General features: G+C 42.4%; 1 long non-coding RNA gene across 1 annotated transcript in view; it reads right to left on the bottom strand.

Moving 5' to 3' along the window:
* Window positions 1-1,505: 1,505 nt before the first annotated feature.
* Window positions 1,506-17,821, bottom strand: part of LOC119005766 — a 175,962-nt gene continuing 159,646 nt past the window's right edge. Inside the window, exons 7-8 of the long non-coding RNA XR_005070573.1 lie at window positions 1,921-2,082; window positions 1,506-1,574 (exon numbers count right to left, since the gene is read on the bottom strand). This is a non-coding gene — a long non-coding RNA (uncharacterized LOC119005766). The remainder of the gene's footprint in view (window positions 1,575-1,920; window positions 2,083-17,821) is intronic.

Here is a 17,821-nt window from a genome sequence, read left to right as displayed (position 1 = left end):
GTGTGTTTGCTGGACAAATGTGCAGATCTGATTTCCCTGAAGTTACTGCTGTACGAGCAGATCAGATCCACAAAGTTGTCTCGACCGCATAAGCACAAGCCTTTGACAAGAAGTTGGGGGAAAGCCGTTGGTGGGAGCCATGTTGCATTAATCATCTGACATGTCTGATTTCTTAAAATATATGAGAAAAATTCATGAGAACTCTCCTCAAATGTCAAGTCAGAGAAATGGACTGCAGCACCGGCTCTGGTGAGCTGATCGATAGACCGACTCCAGTGCCTGCTGAGGCAGCAGGGGAACTTTCATATTTATGTTTTTGACCTATTGGAACAGCAGAAGTAGCACAGAGAACTTCTTTACTCCCTGCTAACAAAGTAGTTGGAATTTGTCCGACGCTACTTTGATGTGCCATCAGTGATTTCGCTTCAGCTTCGGCACGGCGTTCATGGTGGACTGGGACTGAAGAAGCTTCAACATGACACTGAACAGCTGACGCAATAAAGGTAGCACAACTAAAGTCATGTGGAATGATCAGATTTTTAACGTTGGGAATGATCTTCCCCATGACTGTAAACAAATAAGGACCAAGCTTGAAGTTGATGTCCAAGCAAAGGCATCTCGGAGAAAAGAGGACTCATCTGCACAATGTAAAAAATCCAGTTGTGAAGAGGACCACAGTTCAGAGTTGCTCTAACGGGATGAACAATTCCTTAAAGCAACAAAATGTAACTTCCTGGAGAAAGATAACTGTTGAGTATTATCCGCAGATCGTTAAATACTGATGATTTGGTTGGCATCTCAGGTCAAACGCCAGGTCTTGGGATTAGACTAAACAATCAAATATCTTCCTCCAGCAGTCTACATTCGGTTGTAAACTGAAAGCATCAGGAAAATATCAACATACGAGGTTGTGAAGACCACAATCGTGGGGCGGCATGAACTCTTTCACACCGTAAACACAACCCCATCTGAGGGCAGAACTGATCTTTATGCTAAGCTAAACTGACCAGCTGTTGACTCCAGCTTTATGTTTATGTTACAGATGAGAAAGTGTTATCAATCCTCTGATCTGACTCTCAGCAAGAAAGCAAATACGTATATTTCCCAAAATGTCAAACTTTTTCCTTTAAAGGTTTTTTTTCCCCCCGCCTTGTTACATTACAAGCCGGGCATCAGTAATGCTCAGAAAACTCTCCTTCCCCTTTTCCCTCCAACATCCTCACAAAATCTGCGCGCGTGTGGTCGTCTTTAATCACTGCTTGTCTTTGTTTGTGCGCCTCTGTCTTCTTGGGAAGCCTTTGACCTTCACCACCTCCATGGTTGTACTTTGTCACCGCTCCCTGTGATTTGTCCCCCGCTTAACGGGAGCAAACCACGTGAAAAGTGATGTTCAGCCATAAGTGATCATGCTATGGCTGCCCACACAGTGACACCGTTTCATGGTTCATTTAGCTGAGAGAAAAAGCACAGATCGCTGCCTCAAGGAGTCCCATATTTTTTTTTTCTCTCTCACTCCGCTCTCCCCGTTTGAATGCAACCCGGGCGAATGTGATGAGTTACCAGTTGTTATTGGGCTGTGGAGGTCAAACAGCAAAGTGTCATCAGATAGCTAATCAACTCATTCAGATATCATTACACTGGGCTAAATCCCTGTTAATCCCACTGAAGATTCCATCAGTGTTCCCTCACAGGTCAACTTGTTCCTCTGTGTGTGTGTGTGTGTGTGTGTGTGTGTGTGTGTGTGTGTGTGTGTGTGTGTGTGTGTGTGCTCTCATGTGGGCATAAGGGACGGAGAGAAAGGTAATTCTTCATGTTGATAGACAATGATTGTCCTTCAATGGGCCACGTTCAGCGTCTCCTCTCCGTCCTCCACCCTCTCCCCATTTTCCCGTCCTGTCAGCTCCTATCTCCCCTCCTCACCTTTCCTGTCTTCTCTCTCCTCGCCAGGCTCCCCCTTCTATCTGTGTTGGCTGGAGGATTAGCACTCTGCTTTGGTCTTTGATTGATGAGACTTCTGTCAATCCATCTGTCTCTCTCTTTGTATGTTTGTGTCATACTCGCACTCACAAGCATGCTCTGTTTCTGGAGAGAAAAAAGAGAAGAAGAAGAAGAAGAAGAAGAAGAAGAAGAAGAAGAAGAAGAAGAAGAAGAAGAAGAAGAAGAAGAAGAAGCGGTAGTGTTCAGGCCAGTTTGTATGTGTAAAAATCACCTGCTTGACTGTTGCCTGTAGAAAATAACAGGAACTGTGTTATCTGTTGACCTCCAGCTGAGCTTGTTTGAGGTCCAGGGGTTTCTGGTATTGTGTTTCTGAAAACACATGTGGCCTCATGTACTATTGGCCACATATACTGTATGCATGTAAAATCATGTACATATATGAATTTTGTGTATTGTGTATTTTTCTTATATGTGTAAATTGTATGTGACTATCTATCTATCTATCTATCTATCTATCTATCTATCTATCTATCTATCTATCTATCTATCTATCTATCTATCTATCTATCTACTTTTACTCACTTCCCATCCCTCTCTGTTGCTCAGATTAGCTCCATCCATCGTGCGCTGCCAGACCTCCATCCAGGTGAATGGGGTGTCATTGGACAGCCGGAGGTAATAGGAGGGATGTGACCCTGCACCCCTCTCCACAACAGATGGAGCCAATCTCACCAATCCGAGACAGACCATCTATTCATACCTACCTACCTAACTGTGGTGTGGTTGTGTGTGCGTGTGTGTAATGATAGCGGCCCATCCATTCACACGGTGATGCAACTCAATGCTTTGCTTTGCTGGGCTAAAGGGTGTGTGTGCGTGTGTGTGTGCATCTTTGAACCTGTGTCTCACACCTGATATTATATCACCGGCTCAGCTCCAAAAGCCAATTTACTGTCTGAGGAGCTCGGTTGTGTGAATTTCAACTGCGACTGGGGGAAAAAAAAAATAATCTTGGATGACTTTGAATGAACTTGTAAATGTTTCTCTCTCCCCTGGGAGTGTGTGTAATGCTTATTTTAAGAACCATTATGCCCCACGTCGATCCATGCATTACAGCGATACATAAAACGGGAGCATCCAAACTGTTTTTTATATTGCCAAAATAAAAGCGTTTTTGTGAAATGACAATAAAGCACCGGCTTGCTGTGAGATCCCCCTAACCCTGCAGCAGTGGAGGAAGTTTATATTGATACTGAGGGGCTTTATGAGCTACAGCTTCTTCAATAACTACTCCCCCCCTTTCTCTAGCTCTCTCTCTCTCACACACAGACACACACACACACACACACACACAGACACACACTCACACACAATAACTGCACGTCTCCTAGCCATATTCATACATTGGATCCACCGCAGAGAGAGTAAAGAGGTAATTGCATTGACTTTAGAAGTAAAACAACAGTTACAGGCTTAGTGTGTGTAAGTGTGTGTGTGTGTGTGAGTGTGTGAGAGAAAACGAAAACCCTTCATCCATCCGTATCACTGTGCGTGAGAGCGCCGGTCCATTCTTCCTCATGCATTTGTTGCCCTTGGAGAACAATACAGCACCCAGTGACTCCAGCAGATATAAGCTGCTCTCACGTTCACTATCATTTACCTCCTAAATATGTGCTTGTGTGTGTTGTGTTTGTGTGTATTGTGCTTGTGTGTGTCATGCTTGTGTGTGTGCATTTGCCCGTTTGAGAAAACGAGTGAGAGAAAGAGTATGTATATGGAGAGGAGAAGGAACGACCCTGAGTGCACGCAAATAGGCGCGCGCACACGCACACGCACACACGCACACACACACACATTCAGATGCACAGTTAGTGTTTTGGGAGAGTGTGATGGTAAATGAAGCGTGAAATGAAGAGTCAGAGATGTTAGAACATTCCTTCCCCAGGGAACCTCTACAGCGGACTGACACAGACCGGGCCAAGATGGATCAGGACGGGCCAAAGCCAAACCTTTTTAATCTCACTGCGTCACACCACGCCACCTGGTGGACAGGGTGTGACGTCTCCTATCCTGTGTGTGGGCATTTTGGAATTGTTGTTTGGTTTTTCAATTTATCATATTTGTCTTCTTGATTTGTAACATAAAGATCCACAAAGTAATAAACATGATCTTTCAGACTAAACTGCCATTTACTTTTCACTTCGTGCACACATTCCAACCCCATAACAGTCCAACAGATACAGGAGGTTGGGAGAGAAATGGCTGTTTTGCACAACAACTGATTGTTTTCACTGTGCATAGGGAGCACAGTGTCACACACAACATGCCAGACTCTACTGTTTGTTTACCCTCCTGAGGAAATCAAACAGGTTCTTAACAGAAAATAAATATTACGGTGTCTCAACCCGGCATTAACCATTTAATGTTTGGGGTCGGGAGGGTGATTATGTATTACTTCACCCTGACTGTATCCATACTACAACATCATTTTCACTTGACACAGAAGCAGCAGCAGCGTTTGGCTCTCAGCAGTTATTATTTCATTGTAAGTCAACTTACAACCTCTTGCACAGCTGAGTTGAAATGCTTGCTCGTCACAATTAGTGAAAATGTCTATGTAGTTTGGGAAGGGGGAGTTTTCATCAGAGGAGAAAGATATAATGATTGACTGAGTTTTATGCCCAAACAAAATAAATAATCAAACTTTCAACCACAGTTTCTTTCAATAAATTTCAACATTTTGAAGGTTTTCAAGCAAAAATTACTTGAGGAGATTTTTCTGCAGTGCAGATATGCTCTCCTAACTCCAGTATAGTAACAGTGAAAAGCACAATTGGTTGTGTTTGCAGTACCACTATGCTAGCCGAAGGTAATCAGTTACTTTCAACACCCTGCAAGTGCTTGGGATGATGCGACTGTCCTATCTATGAGGGATTAACTTGTCCAAATACAGACCTCAGCCACATGACTGACATACTCAAACATTAAAAGTAAGTGGTCTTCCCCTTTAATGGCCATTGTTAACAGTATTATCCCAGACTTGACTGCCGTAGCAGGTCATCTAATTCTATTGGAGACAGCTTCAGCCTTTCTCCCCTCCACCAGAGTCCATTACAATCGGGTCTTATCTCCTCTAATATGCTCTGCTGTTAATGAACAATCAGTCCCGTTAATGTCCCGCTAATTAATGGCCCATCAGCCTCTTCAGAGTGGTAATTAAGTGCCAGTTGAGGCGTCTAATTGGCATGGTTTCTGATTGGATCGAGTCACGCTCGACCCTCTGGGACACAGGAAGTGAATAATAGCGTTGTCATCGTTGTGGAGAGGACTTTCACAAAGACTGCTGACTTGCTTGTTTAAGAAATAGAATCATCTTGTTAACCTGAGTAGAAGTGAACTGAATGACAGTTTCACTTGAGTGACTGTCAGAGGACAAACTGTCAAATCTGAATTAAAGAACAATCAATGATGACGGCCTCCTCTCTTCTACACTGATTGAGAGCTGTCACGGGGTGGTTTGACACACACAAAATCACACGAACCACTTTAGCTCAGTCTGTGCCCACATCAGATGGCGTAAGGAGGCAATAAGTGCAACATCTAACATATTTAATCAGAAACGTATTAAACGCTATTAATACAGCATTGATATACAGTATTGTCACATTATGATGATGTTATGTTGAATGCGTTAGTAAACTCAAGGCCATTGTTAGCGTAAAAGGGTCTTTTTAAAACTCATACCATGATGCTTGCCTAAACCTAACCAAGTAGTTTTGCTTTCAAATTAGTCCAATTTTGCAAAATCCAATGTGTTAGCTAGCTCATTGCTCACTTGACAGAATACAATGGGTGGATTAGAGCAGTAAAAACAAAACAACCAACTGAAAGACACTGAAACGCTCCACAGAGCTCAGTGGAACTGCAGAGTCTAATGATAGCTCTCTGTGTGATACCGTTTACATCACACGTGATCATTTCACCAACAATGTAAATGTTGATATGTAAATGTTGACTAAAGCAGCTTTAAATAAAGTAAAAAATAAAAACGACAACAAATGTAAAAAAAACCCGACTCAATTCAAAATCCCTTAATGACGGACAGGACAGAGAAAGCTTGCGGCCAGCACAGCTTCGGCCCAAACAAGGCTAAACAAGCTTCACGCATGGCTGACAGTCAGCTCCTTCACTAATTAGTTATACCGAGAGAAAAACAACACAATAGAAAAGATTTCAAGGCAAACAGGAGTTCAAAACCTGCTCGCATTATGAGATAGATACACATATGGCTGAATACTGGCTGCGAGCTGCTCAGTTAATTAGTTTTACTGTTAAAAAGAACAGAAATAGCCAAAGGTTTAGGGCAAAGTTTAAGGCAAAGAGGAGACCCGATATAATACAAGCTAACAGTGTGAGGTGACAGTTTTCACTCACATATGGCTGACTGGTTGCTTCAAGCTGTTGGATAATGAGTGAGAGAAAGGTAACGATAAGGGGGAGAGAGGGAGGGGTGGTGGGGAAAAGCAGGTTGAGAGTAAAGAAGGAAGGAGAGGGGAGGAGGGAGGGGGAAAGAAAGAAAGGGATAGGAAGAGGAGAAGGGGGGAGAAGGGGATAAAGTGGTTTTATAATGAGGGGACAGAACAGACAAACACCTGAGTAGAGAGAGAGAGAGAGAGAGAGAGAGAAGGTTGGAGGCAAATAAAGACTCCATTTGGCAGCTACTGTACACACACACACACACACATACAGACACACACACTCACACACAATGCACAGAGTATACTGGTTGCTCGGAGCAGCTTGGGATAATAAGAAACACAATAAGGTGGTTTTTATAATGAGAAACAACAGCTGAACCACCGATGGCAGAGAGAGGAGTGAAGAGGGTTGCAGGCAATGGACAGCTCCACTTACTGTACGAAACAAGGTTCTGCACGGAAATAGAACGTCGTTATATGACACCTATACTTATTGAAAGAGAAGTATGGAGGCAGAGATGGTTAATGTGTCCCTGACTAAAAGCCTGGCCCCCCCCACGTATGATGGGTACACAAACTGGTGGCAGGTGGCAACACTAACAAGTTGTAGATATACACTGAGACAACTGAATGTTGTTGTATGTTACGCTCCATTAACTGCAACAGATCCTGTGCGGTGTAACCAGTTATGAACAAGTTATTTCAAAAGTCTCAGGACCAGTTACCACTGAGCACACTGAGGTCACGTTGTGCAGGAGCACGTGAACCCAGCAGCCCCGACTGGTTGAATGCCTGTGCATTGGCATTGTTTAAATCCTGGCAAGGTGGATTTGCAAGATCACATGATCTTATGATTCGAAAGCGATATTTCCATGCCAAATGTGTAGTTTTTCTAGGATAGTTTAGACATTGGATATGACTCAGACGAGCTCAGTATTTCTAATATCCAACCATCAGGATATCAAACTTTAAAACTGCTTTGAACTTTAAGCCCATTCTTGGAGATTCATTAAACAACCAGTATTTTCTGTGAACTTTAAAAAGGGTAAGCCTACTCTTTTTCTAACTAATTAAAAAAGTTAACTTTTGTTTAACTTAGGTTTTGTTTAACATTATCTTTGGCATTTAGTCTTTCTTTAATGGTGACAATACAGACAACCATGAGGAGAGAGAGAGTACGACTTTTTAGATATAGGAACTTTTTCCTATATATACATTTTATATCATTTATTTGTAGAGCAAATCTTACAAGAAATTTGTCTATTATTGTTATAGTTGATGTTTTTGTTAAAGTCATGATTCATTTCTATAATTTGCATGTTTGCTTTATCTTAAATGTCATAACGTCTTCTTAGACTCAGGCCTTTGCAACTGATTCTCCTCAGAGCCTAGAATGAACCTCCATCAGAAATGAATCTGAATCAACTGTATTAAATGTACAGAGTAATTGTGTTGTTGACATTGCAGCAGGGACACACAGCCCAGATAGATTACTTGACGGATGCATTACTGTGAACGTGTGATAGTTAGAGACGGACTCACACAGATATCATGAGACTAAGAGAAGGACATTTAAACAAGGTGCACCCATGCACGAGTTAAGAGGCTTGTTTTTCTTTTTATGTCCATACATGTGGGCCTATATACTGAATACTGAGGTGTGTGTGTGCGTGTGTCTGTGATCAGAGAGCTCTACAGCCTTCTTCTTTTTTTCCCCCTCCTGGATAAGCACTTTGTTGTCCTTGGGAGACTGCTGGTGCTTGGCTCCTCGTGCACAGTCACCAGGCGCTGTTCCACTGAGCCGTGCACGTGAGGTGACCTTCCTTTGCCTCTGGCTCCGTCACGCCTCTGTGCACCACACAGACACACACACACACACACACACACACACACACACACACACACACACACACACACACAGTCGCATGGACACACATACCTTTGGGGCCTCGGGATAACACACTCTGTCCCCTGCGATGTTTCAAACTGACATACATCCTGTGTTGCTCACTTTAATGGACCAATAGAAACACAAAACTACCATCTTTACACACGTGAACACATACAAAACCACTGCACATTTACCCTTCCCCCACCACACACACACAGATACAGACACCAGGTAATGTACAGTATGGCATCTATTTCCATCTCCAGGGGGCAGAGCCAGGAGCTGGTCACACAGGTGTCTACATGAAGACATCCACCTTCCACTGGAAAATACACACAGATTTCTAAGTCAAACAGGTAACCAGGCTGCAGAACAATGATCACTTGCACAATCATTTATAAGGTATAAGGTTCTGAGAAGAATCCAGCCATCTTTAAAGTGTGTTAAGGACATTAAAACCTTGGTTGGAAAACCAGGCGCAGAGCTGGTGGGGTGTATCTGCTCAGTTCTGTGAAGGCTGACCAATCAGAATGTAGCTTTTTCTAGAAGAAGGCCTTAAAGAGACAAAAACTGAGCATTGAGGCTGAGGATGAAGAGCGATACTGCCCGAGAAAAATAATGTTTTAAAAGTTAAAACGTTTATGTTTTCGGTACAGACATTAAATAAAAGTATTAACCTGAATATGAGTGTAATATGGGAATTTCAAGAAGTTTATTATTCACTGATTTAATCACCAGAGACTTTGGATTTGATTTTGATTTTGAACATCAAAGTAAAATGTCTTAACACTGAACAAAGGTACTCTCAGCTATGTAAAAAACAATGGAAGAACAAAATCATTTCACAACATCTACTCCACCATCCACCCTAACCCTTACATACATGTTTACTCCAAGGTACAAGTTTTCAACACATACCATTGTTATGACATAATGAGTTCTGTTTGTAGTAAACACCTACATTGCGTCTGACAAATAAGTTACAGACCTGGGATTGTATTACAATTATATATATTTTCACTATTTTTATAATACAACTAGATTGGCACTCAGTAGATTGCATAAATCCCCCAAGGCCAACAGATCCCATCAAGCATTTTAGGGCATTTAGTAGACACTTTTGTCCAAGGCGACTTACAGTAATTCATGCACTGATGGCGGTGGCTGGCATGCAAGTGCCGACTGGCACATCAGGAGCAGTTTGGGGTTCTGTATCTTGCCCAAGAACACAGGGGAACTGGACCTGCGACCTTCCGATTACAAGAAGCTGGCTATACCCCTAAGCCCTAAGACATTAATGAAGATATGCTATCTCGCTATGTTAAAGAAAGTGAGGAAAGCAATTCTGGATCCACACCAAAAGTTAAAGAGGTCTATACAGGGCTGACACCCATCGTCCATCCAAGTTTCGTTGAGATCTGCTCAGTCACTTTGTGAGATCCTGCTCATAAACCAACATGTCAACAACCCAGTGGTGAAGACATAACTTTTTGGTGGAGGTAAAAAAATATATATATATATTGACATAAAATAATACTCTGTATTTCAAATGCCTTCCTTAAATGCATCTCTCAGACAAATTCCTGTCAGCAGTAACAGTGTTACAGAAAGAAGCAGTTCACCTCGGTTAGAGCATTTTAATGACAGCGGCCATAAAAGTGTTGCAGGGTGTGACAGTTGTTCTTTTAGCCCAGATGTTGACCTCGCTGTAGAGCCTCAGAGCTCCTGTGAACACGGGCAGAAAATCACCCCGGGTGTTACTATGGTTATCAGGTCTGCACTGACAGATGCTCATTAGAACAAACGAGCACAGGCGCGCACACACACACACACACACACACACACACACACACACACACACACACACACACACACACACACACACACACACACACACACACACACACAGCCGATAACTTGATAGCTTCTCCTCACTTGAATAGTTCAGACTACTGTCTTTGAGTCTTTGAGAGTCAGGACCTCTGGAAGCTGCTCTGAGGAGAACTAACATCACCAGTGCCACTTTATTAATCTTTATAAACCAGTGAGACCCTGATTCATTACGGATTCATACGTCCGGAGAAAAAAAAAAAAAGAGCATCACGATGTCTTTTAACAAGGGTGTGAGGAATGTTCTTGAAATGTTTGGCTCACCAGAAATTGTTTTACGATTCTCATCCTTACTGTAAATTTACAAACACATAATCAGACTGGGAGGTGGGGAAAACCTCTTCACAACTATGGCTCCCAGAAGGGTGATTATAATCTGACACACGTTGTTTGTTTGCCGCACCGTTAACTCAGCCTTTCGTACTTTTGATTTACAGGTCATCAACACCACTCCCATTGAAGTCGACGGCTGTATCTGCGATTTAATTGTGAATGTGGAGTACGGCCCTGAGATATATTTGTGTTTAAATCCATGTTCTCTCTTATTCCCCCCCGTAAAAAGTGACATGTTTTGTTAATATTGGAGCTGCAATGTCCCAGTTTCTCTGTGGAGATTATAAAAGTTTAATCTCTCTTCTCTTGTCTTCTTTCCTTCTCTAACTGGCCCTGCATCTCCGCTCTGTTAAAGACATGCTTGAGCAGTGTGTTTTGCGAGCAGAAAAGAGAGAGGTTGCACTTTTTTTTTTTTCCCCCCAGCCTGCATCGCAAGCCAAGTGTTTCGCTTGTTTCAGAATAAGAAATACAAACTATCTTCGCTGTACAGTAGCAACGGTGAGCGTTGAGGAAGAAGGAGAACATTTTATTCTCCACAGAGGCAGATATATTTATTCATAGATTCACTTCATCAATGTTTAATGTGATAGTGATTTTTTTTTTGGCCATCATACTACAACCAAATGTGACAAGAAATATTCTCCAGACTTTTGATCCAGCCTGCGCATCTTTCGCAATACACCTGAGTTTCATTATTCTGCATTTAAAAGCCAGCAGCGGGTCTTAAATGTACAGCAGATTAGCATACAGTAGCGGGCTATGAGCAGGCAGACAGGTGTTAATGATCCTCCGAGGACGCAGATATTTATTCATGGATTCACTTCAGCCTAATTCTGTTCCTATATCTAAATGCACTATGATGGCCCACCCAATTTTCGTTCGGTTTTGATGTACCTTTACCTCATCTCAGACGCAGGACGCAGACAGAAAGTGTCATATTAAATCTTCATCATCGTTTTCTAATGGAGGCTTCTGCCTGTGTTGCACAGACGACTTTATGCGCAGGAAAACATTAAAAAACATGATTTTCGTCGAGACTGAGATATTGACAGATTGAGTCCATCATTGATCTACTGGGGATAATAACTTTGTTCCATTGTTCCATTATACATGATGTTTCATTTAGTAATTAAAGGTGTTTAATGCCTGAATAAACTAAATAAACAAACCCTCTTTGTTATCATGATCGAATAAACTGATGGTACGAACTGACCTTAAAGGGCTACACAATTTCGTACTATTCCAAACAGTGTTCTGGGGACCTTATTTTCAGCTTGTTTATTCAGTTGTGGAAAAACAAATATCTGAGTTTGTATTATAGCCTCATTAAAAATGCTAATTTTTTCAATTCTGAGTTTGAATTTCGTCTCCAAAACTACACAGCGCCCCTTTAGGATGTATTCAGCTTGCTCTCACTGAGCATTTCTTCTTTTTAGCATTTGTGAATTACATAACTTGAGGCCAAATAGAAAAAGACTGAAGTGTATGAATAATTATTATTCTCTTGTCTCCTGTGTGGGAGATAAAAAGACACTTTCTTCTGTTTTTCACTGTAGACATTTCTGAGTTTCATGGCTTATCCGAGCAGTCAAGCTCACTAAAGTAACACTCTTATTTAAAGTAAAAGCCGTTGGGACGATTTTAAATTGACTGATTGTCTTCTTCAGGGATTCTCTCAAAATTGTGTTGTAATTTTTTCTGTTTTAATTAGAGGTTAATGCACTTTAAGTGTACAGCAGATTTAGAGTAGACCGACAATAATAAATTGTCCTCTGTGTTTCACAGATGAGATTTATTATTCTTCTGCTGTAGAGCCTCTGTTGTGCCCCAGTAAAAGAGCAAAACACTGTGCCTTTAAATGTATGAAAAGTACAATAAGCACATTTTCTGACACAAGACTGAGATATGTTTCAATTAACAATAACATGCAGGAAAACAAACCAGGATGAAACGATTGACTGTACCATTAAATAAAAGTTAACGTACAGAGGCTTACCCTTTTCATTTGTTTTTAATAGTGGGTCACGTAGCTTCATCGTACAGTAGGCACAGTAAGCAGATAGACGGGTGTAAATAAGCCTCTGTGGCCGCCGAATTTTTATTCATAGATTCAGTTTACTCTAATTTTGCCGGCTCATTGTTGTGTCTGTTGCAGGCCCCTCCCTGGCGGCGGTGCGGCTCATACATATTAATGAGCGGAATCTGCATAATTAGATGCAGTGTTATCATAATAATAAAGGCCTACAGTATATAGTATCTCTTACAAGATCCGAGACCTCAGATCACATCTTTGAGCTTTGACCTAGAAAAGAACAAAGATGAGTGTGTGACTGCCAAGATCCCGCTTTGGATCCGCAGCCATGGGCAACGAGAGGCACACACACAAAAACTTTAGCGTCTGTAAGTTGTCTTCTAGCCGAGCTCCTCTGTGTAAACATGATAATACATATATGTAGAGCATTACAGGGGAACTGGTGCAAGAAGAAGAGGAAGGAGGCCAAGACGGGCAGTTTCTTTCTTTCTTTCTTTCTTTCTTTCTTTCTTTCTTTCTTTCTTTCTTTCTTTCTTTCTGCCTGTCCTATCTTCCTCCTTTCCTTCCTTTCCCCCTCCCTCCTTTTCTTTCCTCAGTTTCTTTCTTTCTTCCTTTCTTTCTTTCTCCTTTCTGCCTGTCCTATCTTCCTTCTATGCTTTCTTTCCAATTTCCTTCCTTCCTTCCTTCCTTCCCCCCTCCCTCCTTCTTTCTTTCTTTCTTTTCTGTTCTCTCGTATTCCTTTCTGCCTATCGTACCTTCCTTCTATGCTTTCTTCCCATTTCCTTTCATCCTTCCTTCCTCCCTCCTTTCTTTCTTTCTTTCTTTCTTTCTTTCTTTCCATTAAGGTCACTAAAATATTGTCTATATACCTCTCTTCATCCACTCTTTGTCTCTCTCCACCTCATGATGCAAGACACACACACACACACACACACACACACACACACACACACACACACACACACACACACACACACACACACACACACACGATAATTATCTAGCCCACAGGGGGGGTGCTAGCTTTGAATCTGGATTTTAATGTGGTTTCAGAGTTTCATATTTACTTCAACACTTGACTCCACTGACTCACATGCATACAGATACCACAGATACCATGGATGCAAGACGCACACGCAATCGCACACATGCACAGAATCACAACGAGACACACACGCAGGTAAACACATTCACTCATGAGCTTGTACGGTCAAAATCAAAAGCACATGCGCGTGCAGAGACACTCACATACACAATATACAATACATACACGTGCAAATAATCTCCTCTACCCCCCACCCGTCTGTCTCTCGCTCTCTCTCTCTTTCGCAGACACACACGCACACACACACGCACACACACACACACACACACACACACACACACACACACACACACACACACACACACACACACACACACACACACACGCTTGCTGGCTGTGTCCTGTGGTCTGTGTGTGCTGATAAGGGTTTAATCCTGATTGGAGCCTCAGTAAAAGGCTTTGTTATGAACACTAAATAGACTGGCCCTCGGCGAGCACACTGGGACACTGCTGATAACATATACACATGTGCACGGACACACGCACAAATGGATGCACATAAACACACGTGTGCACACGTCTACATGCAAACAGTGCATAGAAACTCCGGCTGCATGCATTATATGCCTGTGTTCATTTGCTTCTACACAAACATGACTGACCTGTGCAAGAAACATGCACACGCACACCCGCTCCATAAAATCTCCTCTTAAAATCGTGCGCACGCATGTGTGTCTGTATGTAAATGTGCGTGCATGGAGTTTATCAGTGGTTTGATAAAGCTCTGGAGAGCGGTAAGTGTTGGCAGACCCCAGACTGAATACGCTGTAAATAGACTACTAATAGAGAGAGAGATTAGAGGACTGGAGGAGAGGACAGTAGAGGAGAGATATGAAAGAGAAGAGGAAGAAGGAGATGAGAGAGGAATAGTAATGTCAGCAAAGCCACATTTTAACTCCGTTTTTTGACCAAACATGGGAGGCACCCACGTCAGGTCACACCTGTAGCAGCTGAGCTGAACTTACAGTTCTTACAAGTAGAAGTGTGAAGGAAATCTCTTTGTGTTTATACCTGTTAGCTGCCCGACACAACAGCAGGAATCTTGTAAACGTCTTATACATCAGCAGCATATTGTTTCCTCTTGACATTCTTACTTTGTTTGCCCCAAAATGCTCCTTAAAAACATTCAATAAGCTGAATCATATCTAGTTGTCCTTATCATCAAGCTGCTGACAAGTGAAAACAGTTTTTGCTTTGGAGGACACTGCATGAAATCTGATCAAATGTAGGCACCAGGTTTTGAAACATAGCATTGTGCTCCTATTACACTGCTGGACTCATCATGGACAGTTTGAAAAGAAATTATCAAAATCGACGCAGCAGAACAAGAGATATCATTTAATCATGGAATGACATTACTGCAGGCAATTTATCAGGCTGCGTATAACTTCCTCTGGAGCCACAAAAGACAGCACACCATTTTCTCTTTTAAAATAGACTGTAGTACTCCCGAAGATCTGTAAAGACACTTTAATGTGTAAAGTCGGTGGAGTTACCCTTTAAACTACATGCTGATGTTGGCAGGCGAAACAGGGCTTTCACACCAAAAGTGCAAGTTCAACATTATACAGGTCAAGGCCATTATTTTCCAATGTAAAGAGCGGTTATGAGTGTGCTACACAGAATTTCCTTAAGGATTTGCCAAGGTTTGACTAAACTGACCCCAGTGGCATTGTGCCATCAGAGGGGAGCAGAAGTCATGATGCCAATCATTCTACTATAGCAGGGCATCATTGGAAAGTTAATTTTGTGCATCTCTGAAATCTTAAGCATGACAGGAAATATCAGAAAGGACAAGGATACCAGGCAATTAACATCGTGATATAGTTAGCAGCCAGTTGACATAATGTTGTGTTCAAACACTGCAGAGCCCGCTCACACATTTCAATGAGGTCGCTGTGCTGGCACAGTAAAAGGGCTCTGGCAAAATACTGCAGGACTGTCCAGCAAAAAAAAAAAAAAAAAAAAAAAGAGCCCGGTTCAATGTTTGCAAGAAAATATTATGGCGTCATCCGTCCACTGTGATGGACAGTCAAAGCCAAGAAAGCACATATAAATGGTTGCCATTTCATTGTGGGAATTCTACTAATAACCATCTGTAATTGAGACGGAGAATAAAATGATTGTCGATGTGATAAATACAAGGGATTGTAAGATACTCTCTCATTGCAGTATCGATTAATGTGCAGAGTTTCTGTATCTGATGTGGCTTCAAGCTCAGTGATCTATTGCTCAAACTGGCCCTCCTGATCGTATTTTTGAAACCACATCCCAAACATCACCACTCTAGTCTTAATGCCTGTGCAGTATGGCGCGCTGCTTGGCTGGTTGTCTCCGTATTATCATTAACCATTTAAACCAGTTAGTTTAAAGGTGCACTACATAGTTTTAGGGAAGGAATTCTAATAAGAAGAGAAAGATCTTCACTGACTGATTTTTTATGCCTAAACAATGACTTTCATGACTGAAAAAATTGTAATAGACAAATGCTATCTTATACTTGTTGCTGCAGGTTCTTAGTCATCTAGGTACTGGTAAATGTAAGCGCTGCGTCATAGGCAGGAATGCACAAATTTGTACACTGGGGGGACAAAACAACCTGTCCATAAATGAAAAGCACAACACGGGAGGGTCAAGAAGTCATTCCTGTGAAGACAGCAATGTAAATTTGTTGGCAAGAGAAGACAGGTGGTGTGAAAGAGGGGTAAAAAGAATCCATCTTTGAACAGAGGAGGTGGCCTAAGCGTTACTTATCACCCACCTACAATCCTGTGCTAAGATCCCTTTCCAGACAGCTGAACAACCAATCACACCTGGGCTCACCTAGCCCTAACAACCCACATGAGCGGTGGTTGGGTCAACAACCTACAGGTGGCCCAAATGACCCTGAAACTCAAAGCTCATACATGTCCTTGACGACTCTGTAAGGACGTTCCCACAATGTGTAAGGACACTCCCACACATTGTTTAAGCCTCTTAAACAACTGCAACTCCCCTCCAGTTGATTAGAACGGAGGAAGCCTTTTGGATGAGCTGCCTATGATGCAGCTCTGAGTTCTAACAATTTCATACTGTTTTACTTGAGCAAGTGGACCCTGCCACCCTTCTCTTCTTATTTATATTTTCCTCTGAGAACAGCTTGTTTATTCAGTTATGGAAACAAACTAATATTTTGGAGTTTGTATTATCCTCTGTTTGATGTTGTAAATATTTTGGTGAGTTTGAAAATCTTCTCCAAATCTACAAAGTTCTCCTTTAAAGTTGACCTCTGGCAGTGAGCTCAGCATAGTTTAAGTTTGACCAATTCTGGCAAAAATGCCTCTCTCTCTTGTGGAAAAATCACACTGGGTTCTTGTCATACATTTCTCCTGCATGGTTGCAGCAAAGGTGGAGATCAATCCATCCATCCATCTATCCATTTTCCATACTGACTTATCCTGCTCGGGGTTTCCTGTTGCCAAAGCATGGAGCGTGAGGCAGGGTGCGCTCTGAACAGGTCACCAGACTACTTCGGTCATGTGTATCTGGGTTGACCTTGTTATATTGTGACTGCTGTATTAAAGTTGCTGTCTTACTCCTAAGACAGCAAGGCAAACAGAAAGACAGTGTATCTGGATAGCCAGGCGTTCAGGTAGGCAACATACATACTTAGTAATGCCCTTTTCTCTTCTGGTTATCACACCATGATAAGAAAACAGCGGATGGAAAGCTGAGACGACGATAGGAGGGGAGGAAGAAAGAGGGGAGGAGGGGCGATAGGGATGAGAGGAGGAGCAGGAGGCAAAAGGGGGGGATGGGGGGAGACCAGAGAGGAGTGGGGAGATAATGTACTGTAGGCTGATTAATGTCAAAGGCGCTGAGTCCTGAATACTTATGAAGCAGATGTCAATGGAGCTTTACCCCGCAAGGTTACACAGAGGGAGGGGTGGGATGGAGACGGGGAGCGGGGGTGTCAGAATCTGAGGCGCTGGACGTGGGATGAGGAAATGAAGGTGAGAGTGAAACAGTGGAAAAAGTTGAATGAAAAAAAAAAAGGGGGAACAAACAAAGCGGGGAGGTGACGGAGGCCACGTCCACTCCAAGGTTTTCCAATCACACATCAGTCTGCTGTTCGAGAACCTTCTTCTTTGGTCGGCGCACGGGCCACTTGAGCC

This window comes from Acanthopagrus latus, chromosome 17, assembly GCF_904848185.1.
Source record: "Acanthopagrus latus isolate v.2019 chromosome 17, fAcaLat1.1, whole genome shotgun sequence".
Taxonomy (NCBI): Eukaryota; Metazoa; Chordata; class Actinopteri; order Spariformes; family Sparidae; genus Acanthopagrus; species Acanthopagrus latus.
The sequence above is the reverse complement of the archived record's forward strand: the minus strand, read 5'-3'. Positions and strand labels throughout refer to the sequence as shown.